The sequence below is a fragment of the Ixodes scapularis genome, unplaced genomic scaffold (assembly GCF_016920785.2).
Source record: "Ixodes scapularis isolate PalLabHiFi unplaced genomic scaffold, ASM1692078v2 PGA_scaffold1__304_contigs__length_218370807, whole genome shotgun sequence".
NCBI lineage: Eukaryota > Metazoa > Arthropoda > Arachnida > Ixodida > Ixodidae > Ixodes > Ixodes scapularis.
Genome location: NW_024609846.1, coordinates 143988682 through 144015111, shown reverse-complemented (window position 1 = coordinate 144015111; position 26430 = coordinate 143988682). Strand labels below are relative to the sequence as shown.

General features: G+C 45.4%; 1 pseudogene; it reads right to left on the bottom strand.

The window, feature by feature from the left end:
• Positions 1 to 6258: 6258 nt before the first annotated feature.
• LOC121048236 lies at positions 6259 to 9347 on the bottom strand (annotated as a pseudogene).
• Positions 9348 to 26430: the final 17083 nt, after the last annotated feature.

Here is a 26430-nt window from a genome sequence, read left to right as displayed (position 1 = left end):
ATCGGCTAAAGTAACGCCGCACGTCATGCTCGCTTCCTTAATATTTTTTTTAAACAAAACTTCAAAAGAGACATTAAAGGAAGACAGAATCCAAACTTTAAATGTCCCTGGTACACTTCGAAATGGGTGAAATATGATGCATGATAACCGTAAATGATAATCACACACTTGTATTTTCAGCAGGTGGCTATATTTTTCGTTTCAACTGACAAATTCTGGCGAGCGCTTCAAAATCAGGCATGGAGTCGGCGCGATGCGCCTCGGGATTTTTTCTCGTGACGTCAGGCTCGCAACGTCATGGACACATACAACTTTTCCACAAGAGCGCAGCCGTTCTGAATATGGTCACTTCAGGTGTGCGGTAAAACATCGTTTGGATCTCTCCTGTTGTTTACGAAAAATGCGTGATTGTCACACGTTCTTGTTTTGCCTCATTTATGCTTTTCGCAGATATCCAGGTTGAAATGTTTCATTACTTTTACGTCCCGCATACCAGATACGGAAATCGCGTGACTGAGAACGACAGGAAACAGAAAACGTCTATACACGGCCAAGGGTACCGTAATTACGATAGTCGTCACTAGGCGGCGGCGCCAGCTTTATCGCCAACGCGTTACAATCCCGCCAAACGGGAGTACCCGAGGTATGGTGTACTAGAACTGAGATGTGCTACAAGCGTCGTTCGCTCCCGCGCACCTGCATTGGACGTCAGGTCGCACCTTGGCGTAGCTCCTGATGGGCTCGTTACGTGAGACATTCTAACGGGGCTCGGTCAATGCCTGCTACAATGAGGTCGAGGGGCTTAGAGTGATAAACCGGAAGTGGCACCCCCCCCCCCCCCCCCCCCGGGTTGCAGCCATGTTGTACGCAAAAGTGACCACTCGTCACGTGACCTCACAAGAGACGTGACGTCATCGGTAAGATGGCAGCTCCCAGAGCTGGTGGATGCGAGTTTGTTCGGTGCGCGGTAGCCGTGGAGTGCAGCTGCTTTCCGACAACTTCGGGCTTCTTCGTGCTCGCTTACGCAGGTATAATGTGAAAATATGAGGGAATGAGACTTTATACCCTTTTTGCGCAAGATCACTCTGGATCATCTGGAGATTAACGCCTGCGAAACCTGTGAGACAGCCGTATCTCCGTACCGGTGCTCGGATTCCCGGATGTGTTCGAGGATCGATAGAAATTTGAGTGCTTTTAGCCTAATATATTTGCCTTCTCTTAGCTTTGTTTTAACGTTGCAATGTCTGATAATCGACGCGAAATGTATGCGTCGGACGTAGAACCTAGGAACATTTGTTTCAGCCCTAGGTAACTGCAAAATCACAGCGATCTTTACGCCGACCGCGCATGGCACAAACTTCCTCTTGTGCTTCTTACCACAGTCGAGACGTCTATGTGCTAAGCTGATAGGGGTCGTCCGGAAAAACTCGGTTTTGGTAAGAAGCACAAGGACTGTGCCGTGCGCTGTCGGCGTGGTGTTAAAAATTGAGTTGTCCTGTGGGATAGTGTACTTTGGCCAATCAAGGAGGTGCATTAATGATAGGCTCAGAGAACACGCACTTCGATAAGATCTTCACCTTCGGGTAATTTGGCAGTTCATTGTGATAGATGTGGTTGCTTCCATTCTTTGAAAAAGACGACGATTGTTGCTCGGAACAGTTAGCAGGTGACTCGCGAAATATTCGAGGCTTATTGCATTTCGAAGTATAAGGCAGAGTGCCTCAGTGCTCCATCGATTGCGCTCTTCCATAAGAAAATCATGTTCTTGGAGAGCTGTGACACGTACCCTTAGACGATGGTGTAATGTATGTTTGTCTGTGAGTGGTTTTATGCCGGTAGGTGGTTTTCCAGAAATAAACAAGTTGTCAGTCAGCGCTCGGTCTGTGCGTTCCTCGTTCTTTGTCCTCCGTACTTTCGGCGCTGTTTCCCTCTCCATAACTATGTAATGTATCGTCGGTCAATTATTTATTTGTTCTAATTACGTGAACAGGATTATTCATAATTGTTTTCATACCTTGCCCAAAGAGCAGTCCTGTTAAAAAAGGTGTTGACTACCATTCCTTTCAGTCTCTTCAATAGACTTTTTTCAAAAGTGTAGACTGTCCATACTTCGTTTCACCGTAACTTGGAAAAAAGCAACTGCCACAGCCCTCTCGAGCCAATCGGAGAGACGGAGTGAAGGAGTGTGACAAACCCGTGCAGACGAGCACTCTGATGATATGTTGTCATGTGCCTCTCTCCAACGTGAATATCGGCTCACCGATATAGTATACCCTTCGCCGTTTGACATATTGTGATGAAAGGCATTACAGTAGCTACTACTCTAATTATCTAAAACCTTCATACTTTGGGCATTTTTTCGACACGAATGTTATGGCAGCCATCACTGTGAACTCGGCTCAGCGCCTATTGGACTCGCATGCTGCATTAACGTTCGAAGTGAACTGCAACCCGTTCGTGTGCTTTACGCCGGAAACAAAATGATGACAGTCGTATTGCTTAATGGGTTTTTTCAAAGGGCCTATCGTGTCATACGTATGGGAAGTGTATTGCTATATTACAATGCATCAACACATACTATTAAACTAAATGCTCAGAGGTGCGTTTTGTTTTTGCAATTAACAAGTTACAGCAAGAAATATTTCTTACGAGTGTAATATTTATTTTTGGTAGCTGGGCCCGTTTTGTGCTCATTAGATTCAGTCTGCTTTGATGTTATTATCATGCGTACAGTTTTAAGTATCCTCTCTACAATGCCTACAGTGGCCCTTGGAGGGAATGAATTAATGAACAACATCTTCACATCACTGGAGGTGGTTTTCTGATGCACTAGATCTTCAGGGAGAAGTAGAACGAGTGCAGCCCAATGTAATCAGTCTGCCATTCTGGTATGTCCCATTCATTATTATTGAGGGGTCAGAGATACGAGTGTCCTCACAAGGTCCAGCACGTGCGGTGAACAGAATTCTTTGTGTATAGACTCTGAAGGCGTAAAGGCGAACGGGAATTTTCTTATTTGGTTAGTGTATCAAGCATGTTTATTTCCACTTGATTGCATAATTATTGCTCCTTTGCAAATAGTTTCATAACAAGCTCTTTCTGCTACAGTCTCATGTCAGGCGTTCAGTCGTAGTACCTGTGCTCCTTTTTGTCGGATGACACTCCTGGCACGTCGGTGTTCAGTTTGGTCGAGTGGCAACTTTGACCGACTCATGCCGTCTTGTAATCATACGTCCTGTGCGGCCACTGACATCTGATGCACAGAAGCTGCAGGGCCGGCTTCCAATCCGCAAATTTTCCTGGTAGTTTTCTGCTTCAATGCAGCAAGCTCGGGCATGTATTGCTTACGTGGCTGTGCCTTTTGCTGTATCATTGACGTGATGGCTGGCAACATTGTTAGTTTCCTATCCAAGCCATTTCACTTCCATTTTGTAATGGTGATTTTTTTCTGCATCCCGCGACCAGTGCAACTTGTGTAAGTCTCGTGTGGCAAGGTGAAGTCGGGTGATGCTAAGTGTCGACTTTTGAGAATAACCAACCATTCTATTTTTTCAAGTTACTCAGTGGCATTCTCCCTCAAAGTTGGAAATTGTGTGCTTTGTGGAGTGGACACAGGTAATTGGTGTCAGCAAACTATTAGGTACCGTCCCTGGAAGAGAACCGACACGAAATCAACTGTCCTTGCATTCCCGCTCACCTACTTTGTCGTGCTCACCTCTCGTCGAGGTGATGGGGATCAGGAGCTTTGGGGTAATGTCGGCACCAGGAGCAAAGGCTGCCAAAGATAGTTTTCAAAGTCCCGCGGACGCTCCTCGAGACGTGGTCGAGGGTCGTTGGGCACGAACCCTTGCAGGCCAATTCGTTTTTACGGGCACCTCCAGCAGACATGGTCGGCCTCACGCAGTGGTAGCAGAGTGGTTTTCGGTCGACCATTCGCAGCACCTCCGTTTTCCTCGGTGTACTTTGTTCAGTACGGACCTACACTGGTTCTTCCCGATGTCGGGAATGCTTCGGCGTTAGGTTGTCTTGTTGAATTGGCATTGAATAGTAACAGGTAGCTGGTGGCGGTCGGCGTGACTTTGTGGCATAAATCGCCCTCGGTTCGTCAGATGCCGCTTCGCTCGAAGAAGTCCAGTTGAAATGCCTGTCGAACTTGTTCCGAAACAATCTCGGCAATCAAAATAAAAGCCGGGCTACTGATGACAGGAAGTAGCTTCCCGATCTCCTCTTGGGCAATGTCGTGGGTGACGTCGCGGATGCCTGGGAGGCTGGCGTTGAAGTTGTAGCTGGACGACTCGAGTGTAGAGATGCTGGGGAGTTGTTGATAGTGACAAGCTTGGGGCTGCAGTGTACATTCAATGTTGGAATCATCGGTGATATGAACCCTTCGACTGTTGCTGTGGGGTTGCGGACAAGGCTGCCGAAAGTGTTGTCCATCACATGAGAAACATGGGATTCTTTGCTTCTTGTCTTCAGTAGCATCAGGGTTGGCGTGGGTGCCCGATCAGGCGCAAAACATCCTCCACGAAGGCGGTGACGCTTTTGTTGGGGCCGTGTCCTGTACAGAAACAGGAATTCGGCTCTCTTTCGTCAATGTTGGCTGATGAACGTGCACTTCAGCTCGATCTTGCAAACTTCTCACGACATTAAGGAGGATTCCAGGTCCTCATACCAGTGCCTGGCGGTTTCTTCCACGAGAAGTATAGGTTCTGCAGGAGCTGGTTGTCTGTCCAACCACTGTGGCGCGCGACACAGTCATGTTGTTCAATCCAGCCCTCGACGTCTTCATACACCTTGAATGAAATGGCGTCGGAGTGTGAGGTGCGACGGGCATGCAAACGATGGTGGGAGCGGACACGGTTTTCTGCTACAGGTTTGTCATTGTTGGCTTAGTCAGCTTCCGTTTTTCTGGCAAAGGACAGAATTCCGGTGGTTCTTTCTGGTAGCAGCGACTGGCTCGGATTTCAACTCCTTCGTGGTGTATTTCCGAGGTTCGTCCTTGTGGTACTCGCTCGTCTTGCGGTTTTAGAGCGCAGCTCTTAGGGGCCCGTTTCCGGCTTGAGCGGCGTCGCCGTCGGCGTAACCGCGAGGTCACGTGACCCCCAGATCACGTGACCCCCCCCCCCCCCCGAGGTCGCGTGACCCCCTGAGGTCACGTGAATCCCTGAGGTCATCACTTGACCCCCTAAAGTCACGTGCTCCCGAGGTCACGTGACCCCCCCCCCCCCCGAGGTCACGTGACCTCGGTGGGGTCACATGGCCTCGGGGGATCAATCCTCAATCCACTCAATCCAATCCAATCCAATTCAATCCAAGGCTTAGACAAGATTTGTCGGCTGTTTTCTTTGCATTGGGTAGCACACTCTACATCGTGTGAGCGGAGCCCGCGCTCCACTCTAAGCAGAATTTATTGCCTATTTTCTGCCCCCAAGTCCTTAAGTCTTTGCTCAGGGCACTCGATGGCGGTTCCGGCTTATTTTCCGTGACTTGGCTCGCTTTTTGAGAATATTCCTGACAATTCCCTGATTTTTCCCGGTAATTAATATTTCCCTGACAATTTCCGGTTTTCCCGGTCGCTAGACATCCTGGGTGAGTATAGCAACCGAACCTGTCCTCTAGACTGTCTGTCTGGAATTTGCCTAGTAAAACATACTGAAAGTCTGGCTCCTCAAGGTAGTAAGTACCTCGTGACTTCAATAAGTGTGTACGATGTCGGTCGGAGCGCAGTGTGTGTTTCTGTTGTTAAAACGCCAGTATCCATTTTGACAATGTCCCCTATGTCAAGCCAGTTCACGAAAGCATTGAGGAACTCCAACTGCATGTCTGTCAAAGCCCTGACTGGTTCTTGAGTGGGGTCCTGAAGGCGCCTGCCCTTGCAAAAAGTTTGTAGATTGACAATGCTCCACCACCGATGTACCGCATCAATGAAGTCTGCGGTTTCTGAAACATACAGCAAACCAAGTTGCCTTCCGCGTGTTTTCAGAGCTTCCGCGACGAATGGACTCAACACCTTCAGGGCAAGTTTTACATTCTGGTGTTCAACGCTCGATGTATGTGACGCCTTGTAGGTCCGCCCATAGCCAGATTTCGACAAATCTTTTTGTTTAGAAGCATATAGATCACGAAGCGCCTTAAATGAGGCTCCTCCATTCTCCACCCGCGACTCTGTGCTTGAGAACTCTGGTTAGAAAATGCAGGCGCCCGGATTTTTTTTATTTTTCCAGTTGCTCCTGATACACTCCAAAAGGTACACAGGGTCTACAACGTAGAACAATGGTCGTGAGCCATCTGCTGGATGTTGGTACACTTCTTCGTGTTTGAAAACAAAAACATCACCTTTCTCTTTATTGCATTCTTGTCAGTGATCACCGCAATCACAATGAGTCCCGCTTCCTCAACTCCTAGAATGACCTTTTGTAGTACTTCGTGCAGCCGGTTCGCGTCAATCCTAGAGACTGACAAGATGTGGACATCTTTGTGCGCTGAAAGTAAGGACTGGGTCATGAACACATCTGCAGTTTTCGCAGCTTCGAAAGTGTATGACCATAGCCTCCTCTATACGGAGAAAGCCTGGCACATCGACGACGGAGCAATAGGGCGCGCGGCCGCAGGAAAAAGGAGAGGAGGAGCGCGCCGAACGGTGATTAATATGGTAGCGCGGAGCAGAAAAGGCAGACCTAGACAGCGAGCGCTTGGGTCATGAGCGGCCGCTCCCCGAACCACGCTTGTTTTTGTGTTTTCGTCACCGTCGTTTTCGTACTCCGGGAGAAACGGGCGCGGCGATTCGAAAGGGCGCAGGGAGAAACGGGAAAGGGTGGACGTTGAGTTTCTCCTCTCCACGATAGCGACAAGAAAAGAGAGAGAAAAAGAAAATATTGTTTCTGCGTTTGGCCGCTCGCTCTTTTGTGGCGCTAGCAGCAAAGGTTCTCTCCGCTCCCGTTTCTCCACCCCTCCTTTCCCATTTACGGCGGCCGTCTTTTCACGCGACGCGCCAGGCTTTCTCCGTATAGAGGAGGCTATGGTATGACGCGGTTCAAGAGAGCCTCCTTTGTACTCAAAATACTCTTGAATGTGGATTTCTTCCATCATTAATGTTACTACTCTTTCGTGTGGCAATAGGAGGCCTGCCCTCTTCTTTATGTAACTCAGGAATCCTTCGTCATTCTGCTCATTTGCTGGGCTTGCGTTGTGTTTTCTGAAAAGCTTCATCACTGTGGACCTGTGCGGCAATGTTAGCTTCCCTCTGCTATGAACAAATTTGTATGCATGGTGCGAGATAGTGTAAAATATGCTTGAGGATACGGGAAGTTCCACAGAATACCTGAAAGATCCTCCTTTAGGCAGCAGGTGCAGCTGCTCCATCAGGAATGTCAGCGTTTCCGTTTTCTCTTGTGGCAAAAGTTTGTTACTTGCGAGCTCGTATAAGGTCTGGGGAATGGCGACTTCATCAATGCACAACCTCACTCGTCGCCAAGAGGCAGTCACTTTTATGTGCCCGTAACTACTGCGGGGCGTTCAACTTTCGGGTGTCCCATGCTGTCATCTATGTGCACAAACAGAACCGCACTTTTGGCTTGCTTTATAAGCCAGAAGTCTGCGACGTGAAGATCTCGAAGCCGTGAAAGGAACTGGGCGCAGGACGATACTCTGTTCCTTTGCTCATCTTCTCTGTGCGCTGATAGTGAGAGCTGGATGGCTTTTTGTAGCGGCGTTGCCTCAACATGCTTCCTCTTGGCTTCCGGCTTTTCTCGAACTGGCGCACAGTCAGACAAGAAAGCAGGGGTATTGGGAAATATTGTGGGCACTGCGTCTGGTGTGAACCGTGTAAGGCTCATGGGAGCTTCTATAGTCCTGCCATTCGAGTCACTATACGAAGTGGTAGTGACTCTTGCTTGAAATGTAGCTCACACACCTGTAAATAACGGCAGGAGGGGCAGCGTTGTTTAAAGAAGGGACAGACAATTGAAACTCATCGAGTGCATGTTCTCTAATGCATACGCGAAAGTCTTGCGCAATCTGCTTTATTCCGCATTGGTTTTGAAGAGAGTTCAGTCGAGCTTTTTAAAATCTATTTTTCTTTTTAGCATTCATTATCTAGGAGGCTGCCTGACTGGCGAGCGGCATGCTCCAGACCATGTAGCAAGTAGTGATGACGATTTCGCGCCGCACAAGACAGAGCGTGGCGTGAAAAGGCCAGATGACTTGAAGAAACAGTGACACCTATCGAGTCACACATTTTTCCTCAAAGGCAATTCCACTTAAAGCGGGTCTGCAGTGCCGGTTAGCACCGCATGCTGAAAACAATTTGCACTGCTATCACGCGATAACTTCGAAGCGCACAAAAGCGGTATGTCATAAAAAAAAAAAAAATCTGTTTTGCAGCTTATAAATTTTTACATCAAAGGAAAAAGCTAAAACAGTTTTAGGAACTATTGACGATCGAAGCGAAGGTACCGACCGAAGGTGCACTATTTCGTGCAAGTGAAACAAACAGAAAGTATCCTCTACGCTGCTGTTCCCAAAGCGCCATGACAGGCTTGTTAAAAGAGACCCACGACTAAATCGCACTCCCCACCTTCCGTCCCCCCGTTGCTACTAGAAGCTTGTATTCTCTTAAACACAAAATCTTACCTTGGAATCACGCATGGTGGCCATTTCAATGTCGTCACGGCGCACCGCTAGTGATGCAAAACTAGCGATATATTGACTATCGATACTATCGACAGTTTTTTCAAAACTATCGATAGTGCCATAAGGTATCGATAGTCGACTGTGGATACAATCGATAGTTTTCCCAGAACTATGGATAGTGCCATAAAGTATCGGTAGTCGACTATCGATAGTACTATCGATAGTTTTTCGATAATCGACTATCGAAAAACTATCGATGGTGCTATAAATAGTTTTGCACCTTTATGGTAAGCGCTTGGGATATTTGGTGTCCCACTTGAAAAAAAAATAAAGCGAGAAAAAGAGAAGAGTAATCGACAAAAACTACTAGTTTCGCCAAACTACCGATAGTAAACCGTTGACAGTGCTATCGATAGGTTTACGATAGTCGACTATCGATAATTTTTCAATAGCCAATTAACGATAATTTTCCGATAGTCGACTATCGATAGTACCACCCATAGCTTTTCGATAGTACTATCGATAGTTTTTCTACTATCGATAGTCAGATTTCTGGGGACTATCAATACTATCGATAGTACTATCGATAGTTTTGCACCACTACGCACCGCACGTTCCCATTTCAGTCTTTTTCTGTCGTCGTCTATCGGAAACGAAAAGACACGGACCTTCGGCCCGGTGTCGTAGCTCCCACGACAGTTGGGCGCACAGCAACGGCCCGTCCCGTTTCGTAAACCAGACAGTGCACAGTACCGACAAGGTCACAGCTGTTTGGTCACGCCAGAACCACAGTGCACACGGTTTCACGTTAACAGCGACCTAAGGTGCACCGAGCCAAGGAATGCTTGAAGTTGGCAGTTGTGGCCGTTGACGCCGTTGGCGAGCAAAGGCAGCGACGGGGCCGCTAGCGGCATCTGCTGGGCAGGCGGCAAACCAATGTGGCGAAATCGTCGGGCAAGGTGGGGTGACGTCAGCGCATCGAAAAAAGCGAGCGCGCAAGCCTTGAAGTTCTAGCAGGCATTGGCTCGTCCCCCCAACTACCAGGTGGCATTGGGAAATCGTTGAATTCGTTTTAAAATTGCTTTTCTTGCCTTTACGGAAGAAAGACTGCTGCTGTCATAAAGGAGACCACGTCTACACAACCAAATCTGCGCTAAAATTTTGCTTTCTACCCCTTTAAGGCAGTACAAAACGCTATTGCTTTTCTTTTCTTAATATTTTTTTTAAATAGCTACAAAGAGCCTAAATGATAAAAACACCAGAACACGGCACTTCTCTTAAGAAATGCACAATCAGTCACCGATAAATTATACTAAAACAACTTCATATCAGTAGAACGTTAGTCATATTTGAGATAGTTGTAGTCGGAGGAAAATGTCGGCACAACGGCTGCTGTCGAGGTCAATGGTGTTTATGGTGAGAACGTTTTTATAAAAGAAAACAGGGAGAGAGAAACAATTAATTTCACAGCACTGCTATTCACCAAAAGCAGCCGTCGTGAACGGAGGAGATGCCAGCTCCTCCGTGTACAGGCTGCCGTCGATGAAGCTTCGTGGCACGTGATGGTGCACGCTGGTTCTTCGCCATAGGGTCTTGACCGATGAAGCCAATGAAGACAGCGGCCGTCTTGTAAACGCCAACTTCTCGGGAGGCCGGAGCTGGGAAGCCATCTTTCGCGCTGACTATATTTTATTCACCCCGAAGCTGAGACTGCGGTGGAAGCTACGTCCTCGTTGCACCGGTCATACATCTCGTTTTTGCCACGCGATCACGGTCCCGCTCATACCCACGCGCAGAGAACTGGGTCAGGTGATGAAAGAGACTCAGCTGATTGGTCCGGTAAGAACGTAGTTCCCACTGCAGTCTCAGCTTAGGGATGAACCGAGTATAGGGCAGCATGTCTTAATGCAATGAAATTTTGTGAAGTCCAAAACCGGGTACAGCATAGCGACCGGCCAAAGGGTAAATATTAGACGGTTTGAAAGGCCACGTCTTGCAGGGCAGGCTGGAAAACTGAAAATCACGAGCCTTGGATCACTGTGAAGAACCTCAGGAATTTATTTACCGCGCTGAAATAAATGAAGGAACACATGCGTTGGAACACTGCAGGGAGCATCAGAAGCTAATTTACTTCCCGAAAAAAGTTGAACGAGCACGAGCGCAAAAACGTCGTGAAAAACCACAGGGGCTCTTTTTCTGCATTGGAAATAGTTAAATAGTCGAAAGAACGGGATGGGCCAACATGCTCGGCCGACGCACGAAAACGTAGTAGCGGCCAATCTCCCAAAATGTAGTGGTAGCTGCCGAATCAAAATGTAGTGATTCTGTATTGGAGATGCGATGATTTTTGTGGTTCGACGGTCAGCTGCCACTTGGCGGCAGGAGACATCCAGAAAGCGCCTGTAGAGCGGCCGGGCTATGTGGTGCCCTGACGAGAGATGAGGCAGAGGTGATTTGCTTTTAGGTTTAGGTTTAGTTAATGATAGACCCGAACATCAAAACTGTAGAACACGAACGGCTAAAGAGGCACGAGTTCGGGCTTGAACTGGGACTTGTAACATCACAAATACAGCCCGTGACGACGCAACAATCCAATAAAAGCCAATTACGACACTGCCATTGAACTAAAACCAGGTACTAAATTAGGAAGTTCACGCGCTACGTACGTGCGGCCGGGAGATCAGAACAATGACGAGTGCAGCACAGAAATTCAACCAAAGTCCGGGATTGAGATGAACAGTACAGGCGACACAACATCCTAGATCTTAGCATATTTACCCTGTTGATTATCGGTCTCCACCATGTTTTTAATGTTATTTCGCTCTTTTGTGCGAAGCCGCCTCGAATTATCTTCAGCGATATTGAACAGCATTGAGAGACTGAGTCATCTAGTATCGAGAGAGTCCAAACAAAATGTATACGTTTGTTTTATGCTCGTTACTTGCAATCCCAGGTGTTTTATGACGACTACGAGAAAATATGTGGGCGGATTGGTTTACAGTTTTTGTGTAATAGACGAATGATGCGTGACTATATGTTCTTGCATAAGGTTGCTAATGGTGTAATCGATTGCACACTTGTTTTACTAAACTGTGTACGTTTACGTGCTCCACAAAGGTGTAGTCGTGTACTGTCATGGTTTTATCCTTCCGGTCTACACAAGAGTGATCTTATTACCCGTCGGCAACCGGTTTTAACCAAATGAAATTCAACTTGGATGGATTTGACTTTAATATATTGTTTATTTTGGATTGGGGCAAACAATTAGAAAGTGAATTGACGTCTTCCTTTTAGTTTGTGTTAACCTATGATATTGATATGTGAATTATTATTATTTCGACGTAGTGCACCACTGAAAAGGCATACAGCTGTTTGTAGGCACTGAAAATAAAACAGTATTATTATTATTAATATTATATACAATATGCCTTTAAATAGATAATTGTAAATAGTTTTTAAGGATTATTTCTACCGTTTTGTGATTTTTCCAACAGGCTTTAGATCGTTCCTCGATAATTATGCGTAAGTCACTAATTGGAGTTGCATTTTTCTCCGAGCTACAACGGCATTTCCTTCATGTTCCTCGTCACCTGATAAAACCCATTCGATAGCATTGCGACCGTTGAATATCGATAGTTTCTTGATATTTGACTACAAACAATTTTACGATAGTCGACTATCGCTAATATATATCGATAGTCATATAGATAGTTTTACGATAGTCGACTATCGATCGCACTACCGGTAGTTTTTTCACTATCGATAGTTAAATTTGGCTTCCACTATCAATACTATCAATAGCACTATTGATAGGTTTGCATCACCACACGTGAGTCATCGTCATTTTGTTGGCACATATCTGCGCTCTTGACCATAGACCGTGCCACCAAAACTTAGCATGGCGCATAATGAAACAAAAAATAATAAGAATGCACACCGTCACTGATGCCTCCTTCCTTTTTGAGCTCTCGACTATCATCAAATGACTCTCCTTCGGACTTAGCAGCGGGATCTCTTGATAGCTTCAAGAAATACTGAATGCCGTTTAGAATTTCATACATCTTTTTCATGTAGTCATTCCTATCAAGCATAACGGTTCCTTTTCCTTTGTCGGCCTTTAAAATCACGACGGAGCTGTTCGACTTCAGCTCATTAAAAGCAATGCGTTCTTGTTGATCAAAATTCGACCCGGCCGGTTTCGCATTGTTCAAAACACTGACCACGTGGCTTCTCGCCTGATTTTCCCCTGTGACATTGTGCACATGCATTTCTCTTCGATTTCGATTATGAAGTCACGCTATGGAAGGTACCGTGGAGCAAGGGCCTAGTCCAGTCCTTCAGATAGCAGACTCACATGTCGGGGCATGTTGGAGGACATGTTGAACGACATTCAGTATTTCGTGAAGCTATCAAGAGACCCGCTGCTAAGTCCTAGATAGAGTTAGTTTACCACCTTCGAGATCTTAAAAGGAAAGGACGCATCTGTGACGACCTATACCGTCGTCTCTTTTTCTCTGACACCGCGACACCTAAGATGTCTGGACTCCCCAAAGTTCACAAACCCGGTTGCCCCCTACGCCCGATTTTATATTTTGTTGGTTCATCCACTTACAGCCTTTCCAGATATCTGGTTGAGATTCCGAGCCCTCTTACGGGAAACAATGAAGTTTGCGTCAGGAATTTCCAGGACTTTGTTGAACTTATACGCGCTCAGACTCTGCTGCCGCAAAAGACTATGGTATCCTTTGATGTGATTTAATTATTTACAAATGTCCTCAACGCTCTGGTAGTTTATGTCGCCCGTGACCGTTTGTTTGCCGACCAGTCACTGTCCACTCGCACAACCCTCTTTATTTATAACGTTGTACTTCTTTTGCGTTTTTGTCTCAACCAGTACAATTTTAGTTTAATGGGGACGTAATGCCACGCGCGTCGTACTTGATGATACATTCTTTGACGTCCTCGTAGATCTCGCTGAGGAAGAGAGTAGGCGTCCTTGGAGCGACGGGAAGAACGACGACGGGCGGGTGGTCATCGTCAGGATCTTCTTCTTGGGCTTTTGCGGCAGGGGTGCGAATTCCGGGAGTTGGCTTTGGTACGGTGGCTTTCTCGGGCGTCGGTATCTTCTACGAAGGGTAGCCTTCCGGGCTTGAGCACCTCACTTGGCCGTTTTATCTTCGGAGGGGTACGCTTCGCAGGCATAGAATGCGACATTCAGCACCTCCACCAAAATGTCACGAACGACGATTGATGAAGCAATAGAAACAGAAGCAGGCTAAACGTTTAATGGGGCAAACTTGTGCCCTAAACAAAATAGACAAAGGCTAGCGTCGCAGACCTCAATGGCGGAGAAACAGTAGGATCGAACACTGGGGCTACACTGCCTGCGGCTCGCCACGCGGAGCCCCTTATGTACACGCGTTGGCTTCTGGAATAATCTGCGTAGAAATTTCGGCGCGTAGAACATTCGGACCTCGAACTAGCAAACCATTTGTCGAATATACGAGAACATTAAACTGAAAGAATAAATAAAAGACGGCTAACTCCCAAATTTTAACCCTAGGCTTCCGCACGAAAGTGAAGCGCGGTAACCACTCGGCCACACACGCGCTGGTCAGCGGATTCCCTATGGGGAGTTTAGGTTCCGTAGCCGTCTCGAATTTTGTTATACAATATCTTGAGGAAAATGTAATGTCTGGCATTTATTTCCCCGTAAAGTCCTACGTTCATTCTATCGACGGCACTATTGTAATAGTTAACAGAGAACACGTAACCGATTTTCACCGCAATCTGAATAGTGTTCACCCTTCCACTCAGTTCACCGGCGAACATGAAAATGAGAGCACCTCGTCGTTTTTGGATGTACGTGTCCATAAAAAAAGTTAACCTTTCTTTAAGATGGAGACATCCATATAGCATAAGCCACGTGACGCCCATAACTTTCTTGACTACCACCCTCGTCACCCTCCTCAACACAAAAGCCTCGGTTGGGCGTTTTCAGATAAGATTGAACAACCATGTCCGGTGACCATTTTTAATTTTGATGAAAAAAAATGTTTTGCTGGCATCATGCCATGGAGAATAAAGACAGTTCTTGTTTTGGGAAAAACACATTTTCTTGACGAAAACTTTTTTAAGCACCCTCTCAGTCACGTGCGCGTTTTGCGTATCGTGCGATGTTGGCAGTTTGGGCGGCTTCCCCAAAAACACTGTTCTGGCTACGGGTCTAGAAATATTTACTGACAAAGTAGGCATAAAAAGGATTGAAAACAAATATTAACCACTGAGTGTTGAGGTCAATATTTTGAGAAAAAAATCGCAAATACGGCACCTTCAGCCATGACGTTCTGGATTAAAGTTTTTTTCTCCGTATCTAAAAAAGCTAAAGTCTTCAAACTTTGCAGTGTGTTGGCCTGTATATAGTTCATCTGTGCAGGCAATATGCTTGTCCTGGTTAGCGGGAGAAATTTACGAGAATTTCTCACACAGGGGCATCGAACTAAAAATACAATATTTTAAAAATAATTTTAAAAAAGGCCATCTTTAATTTTTTTACCTCTACGCAATTAATATATATAATATGCACTAATAGAATCTGTAAAAACATAATGCAATATTTTTTAGAGGGTTTGAAGTTATATAGCGAGACATATGGCCAAATTGGCGCTAATGCGGTTGCCATAAATGGGGCGTGCACATACACCCATTCTTCACAATTTCATTAATATTAAAAAGCGTAAAATTACTATGCGGTGGTCAGGAAAACACAAATTGATAGCGAAAACGTGGACCGTAGTTTTGAAGGGAAAATTCCTAATACATTTTCGTACAACCCACCCAAAAATGACCATGGACCGGAGCGATTGAGAGGCGCCTCCCTGTAATATGCTTCGCGGTGCCTGTTTCAACAGCCGGCGTGGAGCGTTCTGCGCGACGTTAAGGAAGCGGCCGGAGTGACTTCGCCAACAGATCAGCCTAAAACGTTGGCGGTAACATGATTGTGATGATGTGACTCAGTGTGCAAATGAAGAGGTGCAAGTCAACCATGGATCGGCTGAGAGGGACACGGAGGATGACGAAGAAGAGAAGAAGAGATTGCGGTAGTGCGTGCACGGAGAGCGTGCAAAGGTCTGGCTGGGAGAACATGCTGGGTCGGACCGAGATCATCGACCAGGGCAATCGGCAGTTCGCTCCTACTGTCTGACCAGCAGCCTGTTCCAGCGAAAGCAGCGCATACGAACCTACGCTGCCCCAAGTAGCACAACTCGCTGGTTTGGGAATGGGGCGGTACCGGTCTGCCGGCAAGATCCTACTGGCCCGATGCTGGAAACGCCCCGTGGGGCGACAACGGGCCAGTGAGATTGCCAGTCACTGGCCAGCGACTGGGACTGACTGGGACGCCCGGCACTGGGCGTCCCAGTGAGTTCCCAGGATGCTGCCAGCACAAACCCCCAGCGTAGTACCAGTAATACCGTAAGATACCAGCAAGACCCCAGGCTAGCGGCCTCAAGCCATACAGTTCCCGGTCTTTTTTCCCAGCGAGTTCCCGGGCTGCTGCCAGCACAAATCCCCGGCATAGTACCAGCAGTACCGCAAGATACCAGCAAGACCCTAGGCTAGCGGGCTAAAACCATACAGTTCACGGTCTTGTTTTCCATGCTAACATTTGGTTTTGTGTGCAATTCACACCTGAATAGAAATGATGCAGTTCATAACAAGGGTTATTTTAACACGTAATGTGTGTAAACAATAAATGAAACATACAACATTGTTACCGTCATTGTTTATTGTCAGTTGCAGTGAAGCTACAGTCGGCTGGTAATCATGCGCTTGTCGCCAGAGGAGTGCGCTGAATGAAAGAGGCTGCATGTCACGGGCCTAGGAAATTTTCTTCACACTTCTCATGCAGCTTGTGATGCAAGTCGACCATGCACCCGAGAAGGCAAGTCCTTCATTACAGCACCTGCAAAGAGAATCGACACCACAGTAGAATGACAGGGTAAATCAATACCAGCTGGACGTGACAATCCAGAAATTCCAAACTGAGGTGAGAGGCATGAGACAAGCAGCCCATGTAAAAGGAAATTTTTTTGTAGCTAATGCACTAATTGTCTTTATTTTATTTTCAATCTGGAAACTATATCAAAACAAGAATCCCTAAGGGACACACCTGTAACAACACACTGGATGACCAAGGGGCGAAAATGGTCCAGTTATCTCATAATCAAGGTCAGCTATTTGTATGAAAAAGGCCCACTTCAGAGAAAGGCTTGTGGAAATCATCTATTTTAATTCAAAAGGGCATGTCGAGAGACGGGCGAGCTTGGCAGAGTAGTTGGCATGTTGTTTAACACTGACGTTTGTTACGATAGGTGTGCAGTCCCCGATATCCACATTCAGCATTTTTAGGTAAACATAGCGATTCATTAGCATTACTGAGACAATGACAAATCATATCCTTGACCTATACAGCTCACCGTTGTACACATACTAATGAGATTGGGTAGACACATGTAAACTTGTAATGCATTGCAGAGTATGACACCCCGGTTCCCACATAATGGCAACTTGACGACTAAAAGTCATCTGCAGACTTCATGAAATAAAAAATAGCGACTTACACAAAAACTAGTATATATTATCAGCGTCCACCATCAAACTCACATTGAGTGTTTTCCATCGGCATGCCCTAGCCCTTTAAAATGCCCGCAAGCCTCACTTACTTTAAGCATATGACATCCCATGAGATGAAACATTCCCTCGTTATCATCATTAAGATGTCTACAGGTGCGAACAGTTCAGGAATATCAATTGAAAGATACCAAATCAGTAGTGAGGTAGTGTACAGTGGCTGGTAGATGCAGGTTAATATGTATGGGACATCTATTTTCTAAGTGATATTGTTTATCTGGTCAATTTTCTTCACATACCCATCACATACTGGGACAAGGTTCTCAATACAGTGGAAAACAGGAAGGAGGAGTGAGTTCCAGATTTAGTTTTGCACAAGTTATGTGGCAACTGACTTCATCCTCTTAGAATTTATTAGAGTGGATCTGGGTGTAATGATGTCTAGCCCGACAATACTGCCAGGAGCACATGTCCCAAAACCTTCAGAAACGGGTAGAGGAAGTTTTAATCATAATTTCCGTATTGCGATGAGAGCTGCTCACACTGAGAATTGATGTGAGCAGTGTCGGCCATCCCTCTGTCTGAAATATCTATGCGTCAGCCACCCCCTATCAGAAAAAGTTTTAGCTGAGCGCTTTTTACGGCCCGCTCAGCTCAGCCACTGAGCGGGAAATTAACCAGGCATGCACGTAACGCTCAGTCGGCAGTGGCCATAGGGGTGCAGGAATTGTCTTCTCCATCGGCATCTGCGCTCCGGTTGGTCGTTGCTGACTGAGCGTTGCGTGCATGCAGGTGCTCTCCTTTTGAGTGGAGCGGGTCTAACAATGCTCAGATAAAACTATCTAATGTCTATGTCACAGCCTCAACACCCAAACGAGCAGTCTTCTTCCTTGCTTGCACAATAGACCAAAATTGCACTGCATACTGCTTTAGAGGCTTGTTGGCATGTTTCACACTCACTCTCTGCAGACAGCTAGGACTATCGGTAAGCGAGGGAAAAAAAAGTGTGAACACATATCATGCATGCCAAAAGAAAACATCAATGGGACTACACGAGACTGCATTAAAGTTGCCAATTGGGCGCGTTTTATACTGCACAGCCACTGGCTGAATCACATAAGTGTCACACTTGCCGAGCTTGAAGTACAGTCGTGATCTTTACGAGTGTGAACAAGCGATCGTCGACTGTTCAGTACTGGGAGCATCATGCACCAGCGGACTTGCTCTCCTTTTAAAATGCCTTGCGAACCAAGCATGGTAAGTCATCTGATAAGGAGAGAACGTCACCACGGACAGCACTGAGCAGCTGATAATCACCTGCTTACCTTCATATGGATCAAGTCTCTACTTGGCCATAGTAGACAGTATGTGTGCAGCAGAAACGGCTGTACTGAAATCTCAAAAGGATGAAAGATCAGAACAGGCTTGGTGAGGTTTCACGTTGCAAGTATGCCCATGCAAATTTCACTTTCTGAAACATAAACACGCATTTCAAATTGTCATCCAGGACAAGCTGCTATTACACAGCTGTATATATAAGGCAGCTTACCATCAACAACCTTCGCAAACTGCCATGGACCTGATCCTCGGCTTGGCTGATGATGCAGGAACGAATTGGCCTAGTCGATGCAGCTTCCGTTCGACAAGGGCTGCACTGAGTATAAAGATGAAAAAAGTGTTGTAGATTATGTGAAACAAACAAAAGCAATCCTAGCATCCACAATTCGCTAGAGGCATTGAAAACAAAAATAAGAGGTTGGGTCAAATATTTTAATGCAATATACTTCGGACACATACCATGACTGCAGGTAAGATATTTGCTGCCTTCAATCTAGATCTGCTTGAAAATTTACAAGCCAAATAACAAATATTTTATAAGCTGAAATATATTTTGCTGGAACTACAAAATCTGAAGACTATCTCTGTAAATATGGTGCTATCTAGTACATCAGAGATGAGTAGAATTGGATTACAGCGTCCCCCTTACAAAGATTGAAGCAAAACAAGTATAGAATCTCCCGTGCCACTACAGTAAAACCTTGTTAATTCGGATCTCATGGGACCGGCAAAAATGTCAGAATTAACCGAAAGTAGAAATATCGAAAGGACAAAGAAAGCTGCGCGAAAACGTTGCCCTGTGACCCACCTTTATTTTGAGAAAAAATCTGTTATTACCGCCTGCTTTCTGGACGACACTTGGGCGAAGACGGCAACTTTCCTTAGCGCGGTCGAGTGCTCCACCGCACTCGCACTGTCGGAGCTACGCATCTCGTGCGCTGACATTGTAGCACAGCAAGGCCTCTTCTAGTTTCGGGTGCACCACCTTCCAAGGCCGCTTTCTTTTCGCGTTGAACTTCTCGCTCTCAAAAGCCCGTAGGATATCGGCCAAAATTTTTACGTACGTGGCCAAAGTGCTTCTCTTGACGTCGTAACTTTCCATAAGTTGTCGAAAGACGCCGCCCTCCAAGGCCCTCAGTATTTCCACTTTCGTCGCTAAATTCTTAGCCTAGTACAGCTGCAACGGAAAACGAGTAGCACAACTGACCAATAATCGGGGCGGCGAAATCGCGACACCCGGCGCCATTTTTCCCGAGCGCCGATAGCGAGAGTGCCAGTCGCGTTGCATTTTACAATGCGGGGGTGGCCGACGAAAAATTGAGGGATAGGATAGTTGTTAAAATGGCAGGCTTTAGGATCCCCGCGTTGAGGCATAAAACGTGACTGTCACTCTCGCTATTGGCACGCTCGGGAAAAATAGCCCCGCGTGTCGCGATTTTGCCCTTCCGGTCGTCGGTCACTTGTGCTACCGTTTTTCCGTTGCAGCAATGCTTCTGCCGCTTCCTTGCCAGGAGAGTAACGCGCTGAAGCACGGCGATCCAGAGCAAAACTGGTGCGAAACACGGAGAACCGAAAAACCATGGGAAAACCGGAAAAATCACGTGCGCACTTCGGATGGATATCGGTTATACCTTTTGGAACAGACGGTAGAGAGCGCCACCTGCCGAATTCGTCCGAATTTACGATAGTGCGCCGCGTTCCCTCTGAATTAATGAGCGTTTGCTGCCATTGACTAATACATACGTTTGACGGGACCGAATCGGCAGTTCAAATTATCCAAATTTCCAAATTAGCGGGGGTTGAATTAACAAGGTTTTACTGTACAACAGAAACGACTCTACTGTGATCTCGTGGGGATCAGAGTTCGGAACAGGCATGAAGGATTTGGCACGAGAAATATGCCAATGTCATTATTCATTTTTGCAACATTAAAATGACTCTGAAAGTGCGACCAGCTGCAGGGTGTATTAACGCAAATCTTGCGAGTGCTGAATTGTAGGCACAGTGCCCTGGTTGTGTTCATATGCGATATATGACCAAATACCATAGAGACCAATACTGCAAACCTCATCGAAAACCAATGGGTGCGGTGGCGAACGGCGTGAGTGGCGCTGTTCACCTCTCTTGCCGTTCATTTGTGTTTGTGTGTTGCCCCTTCCAATGGCAAGGCTTCAGCCATTATTGGGAACACTAAATAAACAAATAAAAATGCAAAGACAACACACACAGCAATACTGGCAGCAAGTCGAGACGCACTTCTGTTGTAAACTCAGCATTCCGCTTACGAATGGGATGCGCAATTTCCCTACAGGATTTCATTCCACGTGAATGGCATCGGAATTGCTAAAGGCCAGTCCATAAACACAGTCTGCGTTAAAAACAATCCTATCAACAATAAGTTTCTATTATATTGCTCAATATATAAAGAACCTTACCATGAACAGCCTTGGCAGTCTTCCATGAAGCCTGGCCTTCAGCAGAGGAAGCTGTCATTCTGTGTCGTCTCAGGACACTCGCATCAGAATGGCGAAAGTGAATGCCAACTTCTACTCGGTAAGGACTGCAGTAAGTATAAACATGAAAACACAGATTAGAACATACGATAAAAAATATCATAGACCAACGTGAAAAAAGTGCACAAAAAGACAAGGACAAAAGGACAGGAACACATAGGACGCAGACTGGTGCACACTCACAACTTGATCTATTGAACATAAAAGAAAAAGGATCAGAGAAATCAGAAAGGCTGTGTTCGGAGAATGCGAGCTTCAGAAACCAGGGCGTGAGCAAAAGATGTCAGGTAGACTGTTTTACAGACACTTTGGAAATAACAACAGCCTTTCCATGTAATAAGGTGGTGAGTTCATTCTGATTGAACATCTTGAAAAGTAACAAACAAAAAACAAGGAATAAAGGAGAGGAATACATTCACTACATACGAGTGTAGACTCCCAACTCACAAACTGGAGAAGAAAAAAAATAAAGAATGCGAAAGGAGCTTTAGCAAAAGTTCGAACAGGTCCAAGTGGAATGTGCTAACTCCCACCCATATGCATAAGACTGTAAACACAATTTTCTTGGCAGCTCAGGTAACAGACGGGTGTGCGGACACATTGGTCGCCCATACTAAGAATACTAAAGGCCTAAAATAATCCCCTTGTATGGTTTTCACAGTATCTGCTAATTATTAACGTTTTCTCTAAAAGCCTCGTCCCACTAGAGCGACAAACACCGACTTTCGTCCGACGACACCACAAAGTTCCGTGTCGCCGATGCTGTCCCACTGCAACGGCCAACGCCCGCGACAAATAATAGAGGCGGAGGGCACCGCGCTCTTCCAGACATTCTAGTTTACCAGTGAACAATACGGTGGAGGGAGGCAATCAAACAACCCCCTTTCCCCTTTCCCCTTTCCGCCTCCACCCGCCGGCGGACAGCCCAACCCCCCGCGCGCCCGCCGCTGCCGCGGTTCCCCCCCCCCCCCCCCCCCCCGCGCCCGCCGCTGCCCAAGCGCTGCCGCGGTTCCCCCCGCCATCTCCCCAAAAGTTCCGCCGCTACTGATGGACCTCGAGCGAGTATGCAGCCTATTTGTAGGGATGTCGCGAATTACCCTAGGTTCGATTTCGAAAGGTTTCGATATTTGCGAAGCGAACTGAGGTTCGATTCCGAAAAATTCGATATTTTCGTACCGACCGAGGTTCGATTTCGAAAAATTCGCAACTTTTGACCACAGCGGTGCTTCGAATTCGAAAATTTCGAAGCTTTCACGGTTTCTAAAATTTCGAATTAGAATATTTCGAATATTTTTTTACTTCAGGTTCGATAAATTCGAAGATTTCGAAATTCTTTGTAAAAAAAATTCGAAAACTTCGAACGCTTCGAATTTTTATAGACATGAAGTTCGAACAATTCGAAGATTTCGAATTTCTTTTTGCATAAAGTTCGAAAAGTTCGAAGGTTTCGATTCTTTTTTAACGTTAAATTCAAAAAAAAAAAAAAAAAAAAACTTCGAAGATTTGGAATTTTTTTTTAATCCGAGTTTTCAAAGTTCGAAGTCCGATTTTCAAGTTTTTCCACAGTTTCAGTCTCAAATAACGTTTTCACGACTCACTGGTTTTCACAAAATCAAGTTTAGAAAAGTTAGGGTGTGATATCTAGATTCTGCGAAGTTGGTCAGGCAATTAAATGAGACGACGAGTGTCCCGGACGTGCTAGAATATTTGCCAGTGCAGAATTGTGACCGCCAGCCCCGGGGGGGTCTTCAACCTGCATTACGCAGTAGTGATTGCACGAACACACTGTTTTACGAGACTCATCCAGTTCGAAACGGCCAGGGGCGAGCAGGAGGTTGAGGCTCAGAAAAACCTTGATGCGACCTGGCAAACTAGCTCGCCACCCCTTGCACGCTGGTAGTAATCCGATCCGGTGAAGTTTATGATTGTCCTGGAGGTTTATTTTCTGGGACGGAGGAATCGCCTCGCAAAAAGCACAAAAGCCGACACAACTCGAGGTCGAGGAGCGTTCTACCATACAAGTGGCGTCGAAACAGGAAAAACGGGGGAAAGAGGGTAGCGAAGGGGGAAGGGGGGGGGGGGGGGTGCTTCAGCCTCCTTCTTCCCCTTGCAGGTATTTCGGACTGTTAAAGAAAACAATACGGGGAAAGAGGGCGTGGTCGAGCTTATTTTAATCTGAAATTATTTATGCATATGTATAGCTACTGTCGCTCTTCACTGCATAAAAGGTTGCGTAGATGTTCATTGTTAGAAACTCGTTGTCAGAAGGCACTGCTCGTCACATGCTTAGTGGTTCGGAAGTTCAAAGCTGTCTTTTCGACCTAAACAGCTGTGCCGATAGTAACAAAAAAAAAAAAAAAAAAGAATAAATGCGGGAATAAAAAGCAAGAAAAAAAAAAAAAACTACCAAGAATTCGTCGGAAGTGTTCTATTCTTGCATATTCAGAGGTTCAGAACTTCGAAACAAGTTTCTTTTACCAAAATGTGTACAGGCTAAAAGAAACACGTCCCAGGAACGTGAAGCGAAAAAAAAAAAAGTTTTCTTTTAATGACGTGCTGAACTTGAACACTATTAGAAATCTTCTCCCATGAGTTAATTTATTCCTTAACGTGAAAAAACAATGAATATATTATTTTGTATTCTGCAGATGGCAATGATATGTACTGTCTGTGGTGTTAATTTAAATGCGATACCTCAAACAACTTAGACGAACATAAATATCAAGTTTAGGTCATAATTGCATGCAGATACATGTTTGGACATTTCTTCGAAACTCGCGTTGAATAACAATAATCACATCTTAAGACGGCACTTACCTAGGCTATACATACATCATTCTTAAAAAAGTATAACATATCTACCATAAATAGCTCCGGCTGCAGCGTGCTTCAAATCTGGCACAAATGATAATCGTCAAAAACCCGTCGTCCTTCCTCGCCCCTTCGGGGATTTATTTCTTTAAACCTAAGCATGCCAGAACACTGAAATAAACGACATTGTCTTTCGTAAGGAACGCAGCACCGCGTGTAAAAGTTCGAGAAAAAAAAATTACGAATGTACACCACTGCTTGAAATCAAATGAAACCGTCCGCCGGTCTTTCGAAGTTCGACGAACGTCGAACTTTTACCCTAAAAGTTCGAAGTTCGTCGAACTTCTGACTTTTCAGAATTCAAAAGTTCGAAACTTTTCGAATTCTCTTGATAATTAAGTTCGAAAGTTCGAAATTCATCGAATTTTTTGGTCAGTCAAGTTCGAAAGTTCGACAAGCATCGAACCTTGCAGCGCAATAAGTTCGAAAGTTCGAAAAATATCGATTTTTAGCGTAATAAGTTCGACGGTTCGAAAAGCGTCGAATTTCTTAGATTAACAAGTTCGAAAATTCGACCTCCGTCGAATTTTACGATATAGAAAATTCGAAAAATCGAAATCTTTCGAACCTTTCGAACCGCTTGATTCGATCATCGAAACTTCGATTCGAAAAAAGTTCGCGGCATCCCTACCTATTTGTGAGCGAAGAAAAACAGCCTCGCATTACCCCATTCGCGCACAATTAGTAATACTGCATGGTAAAAGCAAGCGATCTAGACAACAACAAGGATTTTGAACGGAGGAAAGAATAATCTAGCCCTAACAGACAAAGAAAGGAACTTACTTTGGAACGACCGTACCATGATCTTGGCTGTTGAGCAGATTTGACGTAGTTCCACGGCTCACAGTCGCTTCCTTCTTGTTTAGACACATTTGAAACTAAAATAAACTCCACGCATCACGACTAATCAGTAAATTGACCTGAAGACAGAGATATGAAAACCCACACGCCCGGCCAAACGTGCAAAAAAGGGCTGTGGATTGGATTGGATTGCATTGGTTGGCTCTAATGGATATCTAGCGACTTTACGGAAACTATCTTCAACACGCTTGCAATAAAACGACCAGCAATGCAAATTAAAAAAAAAACCATTAGTATACACAGTAATAATAACCTATTTAGCATGTAAACATTGCCACAATAATATAAATGCGTCCTGAACACGTAGCAAAAAATTAAATACGAAACTAACCGCACAATCTATCCAACCGACTTCAGCAGACGTATAATCTTTTAAAACATCAGACATTCTGTACGTCGGTTTGGCTTTGGCTGTCAACGCGTCCTGCTGGTAGCGGAGTGGTCGGTGGTTCGAATCCCCTAGAAACGGAGTTAAATAATCTTTTTTATCGCGTTTTTTTCTTGTTTTTATTATTTTAAATATTTGCTGTGTTTTTTGCAGTCGCCGACCCCTACTTTAGGGTAAAAGTCACGCAGAATGTGGAAATAGAAAGTGCGAGCCCAAGCTCATAGCGCGCTACGTATTGAGCACATCTCTTAATTTTCTGACTTCCGGAAAGTAGTACTTTCCAGAATTTTGTTCTGGCACATCAGTGATATTCATCGCCTGCCCCCTGGTTTTACTTATTGAGGTTTTGCTCCGCAATTTTACTTTTTTATTAGGCCTATAATGTTTTTATCCCAGAGATCGAAGAACAGTGCGGATAAATAAACTAGCTTTCAGAAACGGTATCGTTCTGTGTGATAACATTTATGTTTTGTAGCGCCAAGGGGTCACATTCACAAACCCGGCAGTGTAAACACCCACAACGCCTTTGTGTTTCCCGTTTTATCGTGTTAAAAAAAATGTTTTTATATTTTCTTTTTTTTGGTGCGGTATGTCGTATAACATAAGCTATCGGGGACAGATCATCTGGCTATGTGAACATTTGAAATATTTCTGTTAGATGGTCGTAGTTACCGCAGAAAATAGTCGATTTTTGCCTGAAATAGCATATTTTCACACTCAATTAAAATCACCAATAACATGATCTCAGGAAAGTTCTGTACATCTCGCAGCGTCATAAGCAAAACACGCATCTCTTTCTTGTCCAGATTCTGCAATGTAATGCAAATTATTGTTTCTGTAACTCAAAGCGCGTGCTCAATCATGCCACCTGTTTGTTAATTGTGGTTGTTGTTCTTCACTCGGATTCTCCGCTATACCGTTTTTATTTTATTTTTCTTATCAGTGCCAAACACGTGCGTATACCACCGACCTTAAGTATAGTGCATCAAATTAAACTAGCTTCCTGAAAAGGTGTCGTTCGGTGTTGTGTAATTTATTCTTCATAGCGTAGGTGGTCAGAGTCTCGAATCCTGAACTGCAAATGTTCCACGCCGCATTATTTTTTCTCGCGTTTTCGCGATAAAACACGTCAGCCCTGCCGTGCTGGGATCAAATACACCAGCGTCGGCAGTTATTTGCGAAGGATTGATCTACGCA